The sequence below is a fragment of the Rhopilema esculentum genome, chromosome 11 (genome assembly GCF_057945365.1).
Source record: "Rhopilema esculentum isolate cy_ngs chromosome 11, ASM5794536v1, whole genome shotgun sequence".
In the NCBI taxonomy this organism is placed as follows: domain Eukaryota; kingdom Metazoa; phylum Cnidaria; class Scyphozoa; order Rhizostomeae; family Rhizostomatidae; genus Rhopilema; species Rhopilema esculentum.
Genome location: NC_142825.1, coordinates 10,159,041 through 10,176,015, shown reverse-complemented (window position 1 = coordinate 10,176,015; position 16,975 = coordinate 10,159,041).

Genomic DNA, 16,975 nt, shown 5'->3' with positions numbered 1-16,975 from the left:
GGCTTAATTTAACCAAATTACTAAAGTAACAGTATAACAAGCTCCAATGATTAACTTACAGTAAAATCTCGCATATAAGAACCCGGTTTTTTTCAATTAGCTTAAATAGGTTTTCATATGAATGGTACTCAAACTGAATTTAGGCTATCAAGGTTCTTAAGACAGGTTCTTATATTTGTGTAGCAAAATCATGATTTTACTCAAACTAGCTCATAGCAAAATCTCTGAAATGTCATTTAAAAGACAAGGTCTTTATGTGGAAAACTTGAAATAAATATAAAATTAAAATGTTGTCCTTTGCAAATGCTGATAGTTTATTGGAATGATGGAAACAATAGATACAGTATTGTACTTTGGCTTAAAAAAATTGTTTTGCCAAGTTGATTTTAGATATAAGCAAATAATGATACTTTATTCAACAGTTTTCACCTGGAAACTGTTACAGCAGCTCCACTGGTAAGCACCCAGGAGGCCTAATTTTGAAATTTTAGCCTAGGTCCTTATACGTGGGTTTTTACTATACTATATTATAATTATCCAACGAATCATATATTACTAATAACCTGTCTGCACAGGTCGCAGAAGCATTTAAATGCAATAATGCATTAATATAACGCTTATTCTTTATTTATTTTATCATTATTATATTGATATCAACCAAAACATTATGTCGTAATTCTTGCTTAGATAGTAGGTTTTTCGTAGATTGGGTATTGATTTTATAGAAGTACAGTGGGGTATGAATACTACAAACTGTCAGGGATGCACAGTGGTTCCATCTGACGCTGTCCCCTTTCTTGCTTAAGTAACCATCCATCTTTCCCCATTCAATAACCAAATACGGCGTAATCAATATCCTTGTAGACATTTTCTATAAATTTGCTCTTTGGATTGAAGTTTTTATAAATTTTTGTGGTTTGTGGTTTGTGCTTCGGTGAAAATGAAAAAAACTGGATATATGCTGATTGTGTACATCTTACATCTTTATAAAACTGAAATGAAATTGCATTTTTTGGCAAAATTGTCAAAAATTGTGTGGGATGGGAAACGGAATTGGAATCAAAAACATGTGTAGTTTTTTATTTAGCTGTGAACAAATAAATACGACAATTTTTGACGATTAGCTAACTCTTCGCGTTACGAAGACGATGAGTTAACTCAGATAGATATTTTTAGGGACCCGTTTCTCATTAAGTAAGCAATATCACTATTCGTCATTACACCTCATGTAAAGCTACTTTTAAATCCCTGTGACTTGTGACAAGAAAATTCCATCATACTTTTTATCCTATTCTGTGGTGCAGCAATAGTTTTACTGACTCTTTCTTGGAGCAGCATTGTGAAGCAAGAATATTAAAGAACAAAGGCCTTAGAATGGAAGCTTGCTTACAACTAGAAGTCAGAAAGAAAATGTTTCTGTCGATAATCGATTTTCAGTCAAATAAAGCCATCCAAAAAGCATACATCGCCGTTGTTCAACAGATTGTTTGGTTTTCATTTTAGCTTTTAGCTGGACACGTGAACAACCTAAAGTGGCTGCCTGAGCCATTCATCATTAGAGTTAAAATCACGTGTTTAAAAATTTACTCTCTTACATCACGTTTGACAAAAGCAAAGGGTACATAATGTTATCAATAGATACTTATTTTACATATAAAACCGTCTTTAAGAACGAACCCTAAGATGTCCAAAATATTAAGAGACCATAGTACGCTCAATAAACGGCTAGAATATGATTCTAAAGACAGGGTGGCAATGATTCTTCTCGATCATTAGGCACCTATTGTTTAATTTAATTGTCTAAATTTAATTGATATAAGGAAATAAGAGCTCCTTGTGTCTTATTAGATCTCGAATTTAACGTGTCGATTAAAATAAAGTAGCCTTTTTGAAAAGGTGGGCAGAATCGAGGCTAATGAGTAACCATAGAATTTAACCATGCGCAAAAGGCGCCCAATTTGCACAGTACAGAACTTATACAGCAACTAGCATCGTTACATCTTCCCTCAGATAGTTTCAAACACTTCTGATCCGTTGTCTGTCATTTAGAAAACAGTTTCTTGAAAACTTTCATTAGTGTTTACCTCTCCCAGAAAACGGACATCTTATTCCGATTGAATTTGTGTTTATCTTGTTGGAATCCGTGGCAAAATGGCGCCAATAAATAATGTACGCAAGGTCATGTTGTTGCATATGATCAAAAGATAGACGGAAATGAAAAAAAAACACTATATTGTGATTGTGAGAAGAAGTATTTTATTAAAAATTTGTATCATGATCCCTTTATCACTCCAGCGCAAGAACACAGCACGGGTTTGTTGACAATCTTGCAAAAGACTTTCAAGGGCAAATACAGGGTGTTTGAAGATGGTGTGGGAAGAGTACAGTGAAAAGAGATTCAAACAGACATTTAGAATAAACATTTAAAATATATCTTTCAAAGAACATTCAGTAGGTAACGCATTTCGAAACGATCCAACCCACGGCGTCGTCATTTTCGTCGGAGTGTATTTTGTGCACTTTGGGCATGAATTGCAAATATCGGCCAACGTGAAGGTTTTCAAAAACTAAATTGGCAAGGACAATCAACTTTGGAGTATTGATCATTCTAATGATGTACTCAATTATGCATTGTATTCAACACGTAAAATGCGACATTTGAATTGTAGTCGCACCAATGTGGCACCAAAGGCCTAAGAAACATTAAGCACTGAAATCTACGAAAGTATTGTGTTCTAATCCTGATTTTAGTATCTTACAAAAAGCTAGCGTAAAAATTGCTCTGCATTTCTCTGCTTGTATGGTAGTAGTTCGAAGGGTTGCACAACTCTTCAAGTCACCAGTAATTAACAGGTTTACTACCTGTCGAGGATTACAATAAAATAGCTATTGATGCGCTCAAGGAAAAATAGCAGGTGGTCGATTTCAGTGTTCCTGGGCATTTTATTGTTGAAAACAACAGAAAAGAAAACTTTGCAGGCAGTTGTAATCTTCTGAATACAAACACCTTCAATATCACATGAAAGAAGCCTCGTGGTAGCATATCAAGCCGAATTCCTAGAATTCTATGCACCTGAATCCGTGCTGGTTTATTACGATGTGTCACGCAAAGGTTGTTCTCTTCAGGTACCAGGCAAACTGAAATAACGCTCACGCACAGTACGACATGTGCCGTTACTTTAGGTTACCTGCTTGCTGCTTAATGGAATCCTTAAGCTATGACTTCACAAAAGTTTTGGGATTTGGGTCACATAAAATTGGAAGAGCATCATGGAAAATATCTCAATATAAGAAATTAATTAAAATAGTACAAATGGGTTGAAATATAGCCACATAAGAAAAGGTTCTTTGCCTATCAATCTATTGTCACTCTTCAAGCCTTTGTGAACAAAGCCAAAATAACAGCTATCCATTAGGAAGCTTCAAATCTTTTATTGGCCGTATCCCATCCAGCTTTCAACATATCCCAGATCTGTACTTTAAGAGGTGTTTCATGGTGTTCCTTCAGATTATGAGTCAAAAGTCAGAAATTTTATCTTACAAATCTTAAATCTTAATAGAGAAACTTCATAAAGCTTTACTTACACAAATGGGCCGAAATCAGCGAAACAAGAAATGACGATGGCTTTTTTCTACAAAACAAAACATTCAGACTTTAGACGGTTGGCAAATATTGAAAAATCCAACCATGGCAATTCAAAAAATTAAATTTTTCCCGGCTAGTCTCAACTTGCAAACTAAACTCATTTAAAGAGCGATGAAAGATACTTCTGGACAATAATGTTTTTAGGCTTTTCATGTTGTGCTTTATCTTGCTTATGAAAATGTATGTATGTACAAAGACTGGCCTAAAGTTGAGATATGGAAACGTTGTATTTTTGGCAAGTTCAATGAGCTTATGTGGTGCCAAGAATCTTTAAATTCGAATGTTTTAGCAGGCATTTTGTTTTATTAAAAGTTTATATATTTATTTGGGCAAATTTAGCCCCATAAGTTCCCATCTTCTTCTCATTAACAATTTGCTTTGAATAAAATTGTTAGAAGTTTTAAAATTAGATTGTTGTGGTAGTGCTCCTTATATTTGAAGTCAATCCAAAAATATCAGCTCGCGGTAATACATGAACTAGATTTTTCCCAATTTGGTAAAAGTATGACTCTTTTCAAAGCTCTCAGTATCAAAAACACGATTTTGAGGTTTTTAAAGACGACCTCACTTCGATGTGGGTGGAGCTGGGTTCAGTTTCATTCATACTAATCTCGTAACGTCGTCTTTTATGTTGGTTGTTGCCTCATCAGATGTCTCTGCCGTCAATTTCCTTTCCAGTCAATGAAAGTTTGTTAGGAATTGCAGCAGCAGTGTTTCATTCATGGATCAAACAGACAGGTGCCTAAGACACAGCGAGCATTTTCTTTTCGCATAGACTCAGAAAGTTTTTTTGAAAAGTTGTTACACGGAGGAAATACGGGTTGGGTTAGTGCTCGTAGAAAATAAGGCGCAATCATCTCCCATACACATTTTGTATATAAGATAAGAAAAATTTAGCATCTCAGTGCCGAGTTATGAGGGCTCAGTTTTTTTATTCTAACCTTAATACAACCAATACCACGTCTGCCAGTCATGGCATGGCTCAATGGAACAAATTGTGCGTTAAACAAAGGAAAATGCAGATAATATGACAATCTAAATATGCCCCTGTCAGGGCAAGATGACCCTTCATGTTCGCGGTGTGTCTAGAATGTTTCCGTTCCTAGGATAATCATGGCAACTCCTTTTCTGCACGAAAATAATCTCAATTTAATCTGAAGTCATTCAGAAAGCCATACAGACCACACAACTTTACTACTCCGAAGACTCACTAATCTTGCGGTGTATAAAACTACACCTTACCATCCAGTGGTTGTTTCTTTAGATGAATAAAAGTCGAACGCTAATCTACCACAAAAGTTAAATTTTGCTTGCAGCTTCAGAGAGCAAATACCCTGGGCGCCTCGCCTGCTCAGGAGAGCGTTTCTTTCGCTGAAGCAATCGTGAATCAAGCAAACGAATTAAAACTGCTTGAATTTTTCATGAGCAATCGACGAAAGATAGAATAGAATTGCGTTTTGCTGAGATTCAGTTTCATGAAAAACCCTAACCAAGTTCTTATCTCTTTTGACTATGTATTTCAAGTTAATCTTAAAGTTTACAAAGACTCAAAGCTCTGTATTGCAAAATGTAACCAGCGATCTCGAATAGTAAGATTAGATTCAATCAAGACCAGACTGCTGAGATATTTGGATTTTATATTAGGTATGATAGCAACAGATATTATATTCAACACCAATGGATATAAAATGGATTCCTGCATCGCAACTATATGCAGGTAGATAATTCTTGCGTGCTCAATTGAAATTCGACCCTGTTTTGGCACAACAGCATATACTAGAAACGAGGCTGTTTAAAATTTTGCCTCCTGCGCAAAGCCCGTAGCATAGGCATTAAACGTCACTACTTGCTCGATATAGCTTATAAATTAAAACACGTGTGTACTTTTGTTAAATATGCTATATACATTTTCTTTTGCAACAATATAAATATGATTAAGGAAGAAAAGTTACATGACATAAAGGGCACTGCTGCTTTTCAATATTTGTTATTTATCAACATTCGTTCCGCGTTTTGAGAAAGTAAATTATTCCCTCCGCAACAATTTCATTTGCATTGACATCAAAATTAGAACTTCCCAAAAGGAGGAAACTAAAAAAGGATTGGAGTCGATGTTCAAACATTCGAATCAGGAATCGCTTTGGGATGACAGAAAGACCTTGCCGTAAGTTGTCATGCAAATGGCAGAGTGGGACCAAATGCTCATTTACTTCGTTCACCTCTCTGCAATTACAAATGGGATAAAACAACTGAAACTGTGATGGAAATTGGGCTCTTTAAATACATAATGAAATTTTTTTAATCGAAGAATGTCAGTGATATCGTGTCATATATCTAAAAGTAATTTCAAAAGCTCTTAAACTCTAAAAGTAATCTCAAAAGCTCTCAAAGTAGTTGCACAACATTCTACCTGACAGTTCCAATTGCTCTTTCCATTTCGATTTCTAAATTTACACTCAAACCAATCGTTTTGCTGGAATAAATATGCACGGGGCTGCCAAGATACAGGCAAAAACAAAAAATTGATAGAAAATTGTAACACCCACTAAGTGCCTCATCAATAAACTTTCATCTATTTTCCAATCTTAGGTTTCTTTAGTTTTGGGTTTATTTGAATAGATTTGTCGAGTGACAGCTATTTCAGTGAAGAAAGCTAATAAAATATGTCTAACATTTTTCATAACATTTTGCTATGAGAACAATGATTAGCAGTTTAAGGATACTTGACAAATTAATCTAATCTACTTTTAAGGCATAGCATTAGGTTTGTTGTCAAAAGTTGAGCAGTTAATGATGTTAACTGCTGCAAATTCTTCAGACTCCAAGCAAAAGATTATCCTTAGTTGTGACAATGCATGTTAAGGTTTGTATATCTTTCTCAGGCAAAAAACGTAAGGTAGGGTTTGGGTGTGGAACTTTGTTTTTTTGTGAATAATTAGAACACATGTGCTTCATTTCATTTAAAAGTATTGAATAGTAAGCAGTTTTTTGGCGGTACAAAAAATTAAATTCGCTTTGAAAAATGCAAAAATTTTGAAACATGTCAAAGCTTTTTGTCTGACACACATCAGAGCATATGCCGCTATTGTGTGAACAGAAGGAGTTCATTTTCACCTAAGAAAACCTTAATAGGCAAACGGCACTGATCGGGCAACTTTTACAGTCGTGTGCTCGCATTTCTGATTGGCCTATCCCAATCCACAACGGTGTACACATAGTTCCCAGTTTAGAGTTTCGATCTATTTTCTGGTGTTTTATACTTTGAAAAGTGTCAGACGAAGAGCCTTAGTATTTTTTCTAAAGTATGAAATTTTGGTCTTTATCTTTGCAAAGCACTTAGCTTTTTGTTATAATATAGATTCGCTTTTCTCTGTAGTTTCTGATTATTTTTTTAGTCTTGTTTTGTTCCATTAAAATCGCTTAATTTCAATTGCCTGATAATAACTTCTATACTGTGGTTTTTGAATTGCTAACATTCTACTCTAGCGTATATAGATTCAAAGATAAGAAATTGAAGGTCCCAAAGGGTTAGTGGAGACCTACATGATTGGAGCCTATGGTTGGCTCACAACAGGTCTTACAAATTCTGTGACAATACCTTTTGGTTTGTGTGACACAATTTTATCCTTGTGAGCAGGGGTCGATAGTTGATAGTTAAGCTTTCCCAAAAGGATCTGGGGTCGACAGACTTTGAAAGGCTCTACGATTAACATTTATTCCTTACGTTTCTTGACATAGTATATTACAGTATTCATACAAACACAAACGACCATGAAGATCAAGACTATAAATAGTGCTTATATTTTGGAAGGCTCAGCTAAATTTTTTTACAGAACGTGCATTTTTTAAAAGTCATTGTTTAGCTTTTCAGTGAATAAAAAAATAAAAGCAAAAAGTCTAGCATGATTTGTATTCACACGTTTACTGTTCTGCTTACTGTAAAACGATTCTCTGGGCACAAGGAGACTCTTTTCTTTCAATAGTTCTCTTAAACGGCCCACGTCTAGCTTACTGTGAAGCCAATGCTGGTTATAAAGCAGTTTCACAATGAAATCAAGTACATTTAAGCCAAAAAAGACAAATTTGACAGTCATTTCAGTGTTTTGCTGCTTTGTTTAATTTCATATCTAACTTGCCAAGAAATTCGTGAATCATCGTTAGTAATGAAAAGTGATTTCTAAAAACGCTAAACTTGGATTCTTTAGAGTTACTTGATGGTATTCAAATTAACGGAATTATGATTTATCTTTTATCAATTTTGCTTTCTCCTAAACCTATTTTGTTCATAAGCTACAATTCAAATTTTCCTTAAAATTTCATGGCTTCAAAATTGTGTTTAGTTTCATTCAATCCCCTCTTATTCGAACTACTCTCTACAAACAAACTGCACCCATGAATTATGGCGACGATCTCTGAACTTTCGGCCTGGGGTTCATATTACCCCCAGATTCTAAATTGCAAAAGAAATCGATCATTGACTTTAAATTTGGATCAGCTACCAAGCAGGAAATTCGTATCATAGACCAATCTCTTACGACAGGGGAAAGACAACTACTGTGGCATTCTCTAAAAATAGACTCTCAAATATAATTAGATCAACTGTGAACGGTCAGACAGTCATTTAATAAATACCCTTAATAGCCAAAGGCTTTCTAAACCCTAATAACTAAAACTTTGACAAGATAAGATAAAAACTGAACACGAAAAATAACACAGAAGACGCAAAACCAAATCAAATTTAAGAAATAACTTACTCCCATTGAGAAATGGAGATTACATGGTGATCTTTCCTCAGTTGACGTTAAGCCTTCGCTGAATTGCCGTCAAGCAAAGTCAAGATAACCAACCACAAATCCCCAGATAACTCTGTTGTAAAACTTTAAAGGTGCAGAAAAGAGACAAGAACCATCGCGGAATATAATTGACTGGTGCCCTTTAGTTATGTTGCTTATTTCTGAGCTATCTTCGTTTCTTAAATCAATGATTGTTGGATTGTGGCCCCATTTAGAATTCTATTCGTCGGATTTTCTGGTGTATAAATATTCTTGAACGTAGAGGAAAAAATGAAAGGTTAAATAAGGAATTCCATTTGCGAGATGTTATAATCATAAACTGCTTGGAATTTGCATTTAATAGTTTGGTTACGCTACCAGACACAAATCCTCGAAAGAAATTACGCTATGCAGACAAAAATGTATGCTTCTTCTGCCTGATGTTAGGCAGTCATCATTAGAATCAGCCAAAATCATAATAAAAAGGCATGAGAAGTAGAATTAAATCTCTTCAAATCTATTTGAAGGTATAAAGGAAGATTTGCCTCAAATACAGGACTAATAATTCGCAAATTTTGAAGATGAAAGAATTATCATGATAGTTCCGTATCATTCACTATGAATTCAGGATACATTTTCCTTCTTAGAAATTGAAATATAACCTTAAAAGGTTTTTTTGGTAGAAATTGAAGTATAACCTTTAAAGGTTTTTCAAGAGCATAGAGAAGTTCTGCATGATGAATTGATTTGACGAATGGATTTGCTTCACCTGATAAAGCTTCTTTTGTAAAGCTATTCTGCTTTGGAAAGCCATATGGAGAGATATTTTATATTGCCTAGCATATAACCTATCGTTTTTGTGATGTAAACAAACGTTTATTACCCAGTGATCAGAATTAAAATCTTCAAAATATCATATCATCAACATAAAGAGTCATTCTAGCAGATCGTATTCCTTTGTATAGCGTGATATATGTTTTCATGAAAATAGACCCAGACAGGATCCTTGTGGTGCAATCATGATTTCTTCTCCCTTTCAAAGAAAAGTTATTTTTGCAATACTGTGCTTCTTGCCCTGATATGAGTTAAATAGTTGAACATCATGTATATAATGTATCAAGGAAAAAGCTTGCTTAAAAATTTACCATTTATATTCAAAATTGATAAACTTTTTTCATGAATGCGTTTTCCTGAGTGCAAGGCATTTAAGGAGCCATAGAAAAAAATGACAGCAGAAAGTGTTAGTAGTTGCTGGTAGTTAGTCAAATATTAGCCACCTGTTGGCTAATAAGAAAATTTATCATAGAGTTCTTGCTATCAAGTTCTTTTAAATCAAAATCCAACATTAGAGGTTGTTTGCTTTACCAAAAAAGTTTTAGATACGATGCCTGCAAAACACTGACGTCAGTTTTTAAGATCAAATTCAGCCATCTCTCCTCTTCCCTCAGGAACAATGTTGCTTTTCTATAGAAAGCCCTAGGAGATCTGGAAGTGTCTTCTTTTAGGCTACTTGTATGATATTGGTCTAATCCATCAACATTGTTCTAGGGGGAAGGGGGTTGTAAGTAGTGAATTTTTTTCGGAAAAGAAATGAAAGATATAAATTCAACGCAAATTGCTGGGTGTTCCAAGTACTTTTGTCAGAAATCGTATCTTATAAGACCTGTTATGAAGAAATCTGTGTTGCCTTGTCTGAGCATCAAACATGGAGCTGCATGAGGCAACCGTCAACAATAAAGAAGCCTCGAGATTCCTCTTATTAACTGCGCAAGAATATCATCAAGATTAATGTTCAGAAAAGCAAACAGAAACCAACATAAGCAAGCAATAGCAGCCCTGATCAAACTATGCAGCAAATGAACTATACTTCAATTTCAGATATAGCTCCAAAAGGAAAATGTCATCCTTCAAGCTTTGACCGATGTACTGCACTCTGTCTAAAGCCCTGCTATGTTTCGTGCGATCAGATTCGCATTTAATCACTAGCCTCCCTAAATCTAGATTTTCTTTGTTAGTGCAAAGCCTGGTGTATTTAAAAAAAACGAGGAACTTTAGCTTGCAATAATCTACTTTTACTCTAAATTTCTGTATTTTCCAACCATTCAGTTTTGATGCTCCTTATCTCTTAACAGAAATATATGAAGCTGACTTTATCACATTATATTACCGTATCACTTCATACTAAAGATTGTATTCTTGTGCATCAAAAACCGCATAACGTTTAGTCTCAGAGAAATGATAAAGTAAAATATTAGAATTAGCTATGTTAACAATCCAATCAGCTGCAAAGACATGAAAATGAAAACTCAAAATTCAAAAAAGTGCAAGAGCCTAAAGGCATAAACACCCTCCAAAGCGAATGAAAGAGGCAACGACCAGCAGAATTCAATTCAACGAGCTTTGAATATAGCAATGCTCCTTTAACAAGCAACGACTTGGATTCTTTATACAGAATCGAAAATTCTTAAATTAATTAATTAAAGACGGTTTCCAAGAGAGAGTAACCATAACCAAAAAAATACAAAAACTTGGCTTCACGAGTAATGTTTACTAAATTTATCTCCGATTGGAATTTGAAAGAGTTATTTCAACGATAGAATAAATAACCACAGAGAATTAAAATATATATATATTGGATGCATTAAAAGATCTGTAGATAACAACTGTTATAGGATCTTTATTGATTTATTGTCAAAAAGTAAATTTCCCTAGGTTTTTGAGATTACCAATGGATCCGATACATTAAAACTTGCGTAGGTTATATATACAACCAATGCGGCTTGTAATATGTCTAATGCTGTGTATTAGACCGGAACTGTACTAAAGAAGTTGGTGGGAAGTTGATGTATCATGCTGACCATAGTATTTCGCTATCTTTTACCAGGTATTGATCAAGAAGTATACATGTCTGAGACTTTGCCCGATGGGGAGACGGGGAATCAAGGCTTCCCTGTTTGGCAATGGAAATATCCAACCGTTACTGTTCAGTGTACTGTTTATAGAGCAGCTCTACATCTAAACACATCTAAAGACAGTCGAACCTAATTATTAAACAGCCGAACCTTTCATAAATACCTTTTCAGAGCTCAACCCTATTGAAAATCATGGCTACTACATGAAGTTAAACAATTCTAAACGTTTAATACTCGGGCAAAAATAATTTCAGGCATAATTTTGGCATTTCGGACAAACACATTTTCGGCCAAATGTTGACTTGTCATTACCACGTCAGGTTATCAATTCAAACCTACTTTGAAGAATGTGATTGAACCCTTGAGGAACTTGTAAGAAACTCCGAGTACCAAAAATCAGGGGCGTAGTGTGGGGGGTGTCACACCCCCAACTTTCAGAGAATTCGCCGGTAGATTTACATTATTAACAAAATAATTTTATGCAAAAGGAAATGAAAGAATTTCTATCGCTAAAATTTGGTTTTGTATCTCTCACACCCCGCAGCAAGAAGGGTCACGCTACGCCACTGCCGAAAATGTGATAATTCTAAGCAACTTTCTGTACCGAGCTTAAGGGCGGTGATTTTTTTATAGATGAAGAGAACGATGATGCCATTTGGTTTGAATGTTATTTCTATTAGCTCAGACGTACACCTTTTTTTGGAAAAAATATTTGCAGGCCTATTCATTTTTATTCATCGTTTGCTTTTTGTAATGCGAATACATATTCAGCGATCACTTGATTTCTGTTGCTTAAGTCGACTTACATTGCACGCGCAGTTTATACGATAATTTTTGGTGTGACAAACTTTTAGAGAAACATTTCATTTCATAAAAATGAATTTACGCCAAAAATTTTGGCACTATATGTGCGCCTCTTGAACAACCATTGCATAAAGACTTCTCGTGATTCATGATGCGCTATTCAAAAAAGTTGGATGAACAAGATTTCTTTTCTTGCTGAACATTTTTTGTCATTGCTTTTCTTCTATTTTGTGAACTAATTAACTGCAATTAAGGGTACTTTATTGTTGGTAATTGAACTGACATTGCCTTTCATATGAGCTTTTCTCTGAATATGCCTCCATAACAAAATTTTAGCATCGGCAAAACGAGTAATTATTTTAGCAAAAATCTTATGAGTAATACTGTCATGCCATTAAGTTGGTAGTCATACCACTTAGAAACTGAAGCAGCATGCTGCTAACTCATGCTCTGGGGCCTAGTTTTTGGGCTAAATAGTCAAGGAAAGCCGGCAAGGCAGGGAAGACCATAGTGTGGTTGTTCTTCTGTTCTTTCGTTGGCGTTCACATATGATTTCATCACTTTCGATAACAAGCATCATGTTGCAGGTTCTGGACTCATCGATGGAAATTAGTGATATAAGCACGTATAGATTCTTTGGTGATTGTTGGAGTTAACATATGCCAGAAGAAGAAGAAAAGGAAGAAAAGGGGATGTTGATAAAGAAGAAAAAATAGCAGAATAAGATAAAGAAAGAGGTAAGGGTGAAGAAGAAAACGAAGAAGAAAACGAAGAGGAAGAAGAAGAAGAAGAAGAAGAAGAAGAAGAAAAAGAAGGAGAAAGAGAAGGAGGAAAAGAAGGAGAAGAAGAAGAAGATGTTGATAAAGAGGAAATAGTTGGCAGAAGACGATGAAGAAGGCGATAAAGGAGACGAAGAGAAAAAAAAAGTAAAAATGAAGATGGCACGAAATGTCGGAAACAAAGCATTTTGACGTACTTTTTGTCCGACGCTCTTCAGAGTTTAAACGGCGGATAATGACCGAAGCTGAAATTTTATATCCAGGTGTGGATCGATGGCAACGTGAGAGGAAGAAAGATTCGCTTGATTGGTTCTTTTGGTTCTTACCAATCAACAATTCTAACTGTCGATACCCATGATTTCAAACCACACCTGGATATAAGTTTTCTGCTTACTTTCGGTCATTATCCAATGTTTATAATCTGAACAAATGTGCTTCAGTATGCAATGTTTTCTCTATCTCATGCTATCTTCAAACTTTGCGGTAACAAAATTAAAAAGGAAAAGAATATGTTGATGAAGAAGAATAAGTAGAAGAAGAAGAAGAAAGAAAGAAAAGGAAGAAGAAAAGAGTAATATGGCTCTCCTCAGACCTGAAAGATGTTGGAATACCTAGCCAAATGGCAAACAACGTCTAACAACTGCCAGCGTTTTTGCATTAGGAGATCCAGCAATTGAGGCATCTTTAAAAAGCATTATGGCTGGCATGTTTATCAAGATATTTGACCATTTTATATCAGAAAGCTGAGGGAGGAGATCTTTTTGCCCCAAGCTAAGATTGTGTCGTGGAAAAGATGTGGCATTACTCGGAATATTACTGGAGAGATTTACGCTATCAAGGGCTTAGCAGAAAATAAGCTTCTAGGGTTGGTTACTGACTTTCAATCAAACGCTTTAAAAACACCGAGACTCGATTTGGCAAAATTGTAAGAGCATCATAACAACATGTCCAGTCTCAGATGAAAAATGTGAAGAAAAAACAATGTTGTTTTCAGAGTATTCTCTTGTTTCAGCAAAACAAAGCATGTTTTGTCAACTAATAAACCAAAATGTCTTGCAAAACTGCTTTTTGTAGTCTAAGAGACGATACATAGTATGTAGTTGTAGAATAATCAATTTGAAAATGGCTTTGAAAAAAGCAAACATTTTGCGACATACTAAAAGCTTTTTCGTCTGACAGTCCTCAGAGCATAAAACGTCAGAATAAGGGTCCGAAATAACACGATGAAAAATATATACCCAGTGGTGGATCAAAATAGGCCAATCAGAAAAACACAAGCACATTACCGGTGTAGTTGACCAATCAGTGCTGCGAGCCTAAAGAAAAATAATAATCAATTAGAATAACTTTAAGAACGCCCGCACTTCGAATCATTCAAAAGGTAAGAAAATCGAGCGTTAATAGTGTTAAAGGCAATCTTTTTTACCCATTAAATTGATGGATTGTAAATTCACCAGTATTTGACGAGAAATATTTTTTGAGAGCTAAATTCAGAGTAATCCTTGTCCTGTCCTTAATTTTGTTTTAAGATTTTGAACTGAATAAAATCTTTATAGCTTCCTTGAAAATTATTGTCACTGAACCATCTCATCTCGATCTATTGCAAACATCTGCGTTGAGCCCCAATCCGGTTCTCTGCGCCATGATATGCAATATAAACTGTATGATTGTTTGTTGGCGCATACGTGAGTAGCTATCTAAGAAATTGTTGTAGCCTAGAATATTATGCTTGCTCCTTCGTCGCACACAAATGTAATCCATTTCTAGTTTGTCATTCACCGATGCTATATTCACCGATTATAATCACACATAAAATTATATTGATTTTCTACTATATTGATTGCTGAACTATATTGATTATCATACATTATCATAGTATGTCATACATTGAATAATATTCAGGATGGAAGGCTGCTCCACAACGAAGATCGCATAGTTTTCGACAGGCTCAATGTTCTCATAATTTTGAATGATTTAAAGTAAATGCGTTTTTAGTACTTTTTTGTTTCAACGTTAATTTCTCTACAATTAAATACAACAATTTTTCTTCTCTGGGTATCTTTACCCGAAAAATTGGGAAAAGATTTAGGAGTAAAGAACCCAATGTCTTCGGCTCTTGTGTCCAGTTTTGCGTGAAATTTTTAGTAAAAGCTCTGTTTTGTTGCCATAAGACAAGATTTTCGCTCTTATTTATTTCAATCCGAGGCTTGGCATGTTCTACCGCTGTTCTTATATTTTTGTCAAATCGAGGCCAGGAATTCATAAAAGATGTGCTCTTTTAAAAAAGAGTACATATTGTTTGTCCACTCCTTTTGATACACGAAAAGAATTACAGTATGCCTCTTTGACAGCTTTCCAGCTTTACCCCTTGCTATTTTGCCTTACAGCCAATAAACACGGCCACTTTCTCCTCGGCCACCACATTAGCTGCTTTGTGGAAATTCTGTCCCACCTTGAAATGCTTATCTGTGAAGCCACAATTTGTAATAGGAAATTGTGGATAAAACATCTATCTTCCTTTTAAGCTTGGTTTTTTCCAATGTCATTCGCCTTGGCTTTTGTTATGACATTCAGTAGGAAAACAGTACACAAAAAGTAGTATTTTCTAGGCATATGAGATAGGTAGGACTTACCAAGTTTATTCCTTTTGGGGTTAAGCATGGCCCCTGACACCTGGTCACATTCTACCAAGCCTTGTTGGGGGATGTGGACTACAAATTTACCTGAATGAAAACTTTTTGCCTGAAATTCTTTAGTTGCTGTTACAAACCACTGCAATGCATTTTGTCAATTTAACTCTGTTCATAATTCGCAACTTTAAAATCTCTATATCGAAACGGACAAAGGATATAGTTACTACCCGAGGCGGCACTATGGTCTTCGCCGAAGCAGCAAGAAATTTTTCGAATTTTCATGCTTCTAGTTCCCTGGAAAACGCACTCTTTTAAGTACATTTCACTAAAGCAATCCTCCTAGCCCTATTGAAAATAATTTTTTTGCAAACTTATTGAACAACAGATAAAAACATCTGGTACAATTTCGCCGTGGTCTTGAGAAATACCATGTTGTCAGTTACTTCTAAAGCTAGGTAACAACTTGTTGTCAATTTAGATCCCTCTTTCCATCTTAGCATGCCTTTTGAATGTTAAAAAAAATCTAGAGCTCATAGTGAATTGCAGTTGACGCTTCTATCGAGAAACTTTAAGGGAAATGGACAGAAGACACAATTTTACCTGAAGAGGGCCTGGGTTCTTCGATTTAGTGCCAACAAGAGATCTTCAAATCATCAAATCATTAGTTTGTTTACCTTCATTCATATCAAGAAATATCATATTTAACCAACGGAGCAACTACCTTTGCTTGATCCTTTATTGATTTTATGACATGAAGGTCTCTGAAATACCTAAAGCGTTTCTTCCACCAAGCGGATTGCACCTGACATTTCCTATTGAGATACTATACGTGTGACACCCCCCCCCCCACACCCCCCGGTCGCGACGCCCCTACTATCTCTAAAAGAAAATTGGTGCCACAAGATTACTAGTTGTTGGATATTTTTAATTTAACTACTTTGCCATAGAAGAAAATACAAATGATCACATATAAATCCATTCTGTCGCAACCAAGTTATTGAAGCAACAAAGAAAAGTTGGATGCCCAAGTTGGGATGGGGGGCTAATAAAAATTTTCGCGAGGGCTAGAGTCGCTCTTCAGGGCCTCCGACGATGAGGGGCTGGGTGCCAAGTCCCACACTTTTTTGCAAAACGATAGAGCATTTTTTTAAAATATTTTGTTATGGCCCTTTCCCCCTTCACTTTCGAACATGCGTCGGAGCCCCCGTCTAGAGCCCCCATGCCCCTCCCCTGTCAGAAGCCCGTTATTGGAAAATTCAACCTCAGCCCTCTCAAATTAATAGTTGCAAAATTTGCATGCAATTTTGTATCGAGTTTGTACTCATTATTGCTTGCTTTTGTCGTGTCGTGTTCTACAGCACTGCACACGCAGCACAGTCGTTCCCTGTGCACCGCGTCTTACACCAATTTTCACTGTTGCCCAAGGCTT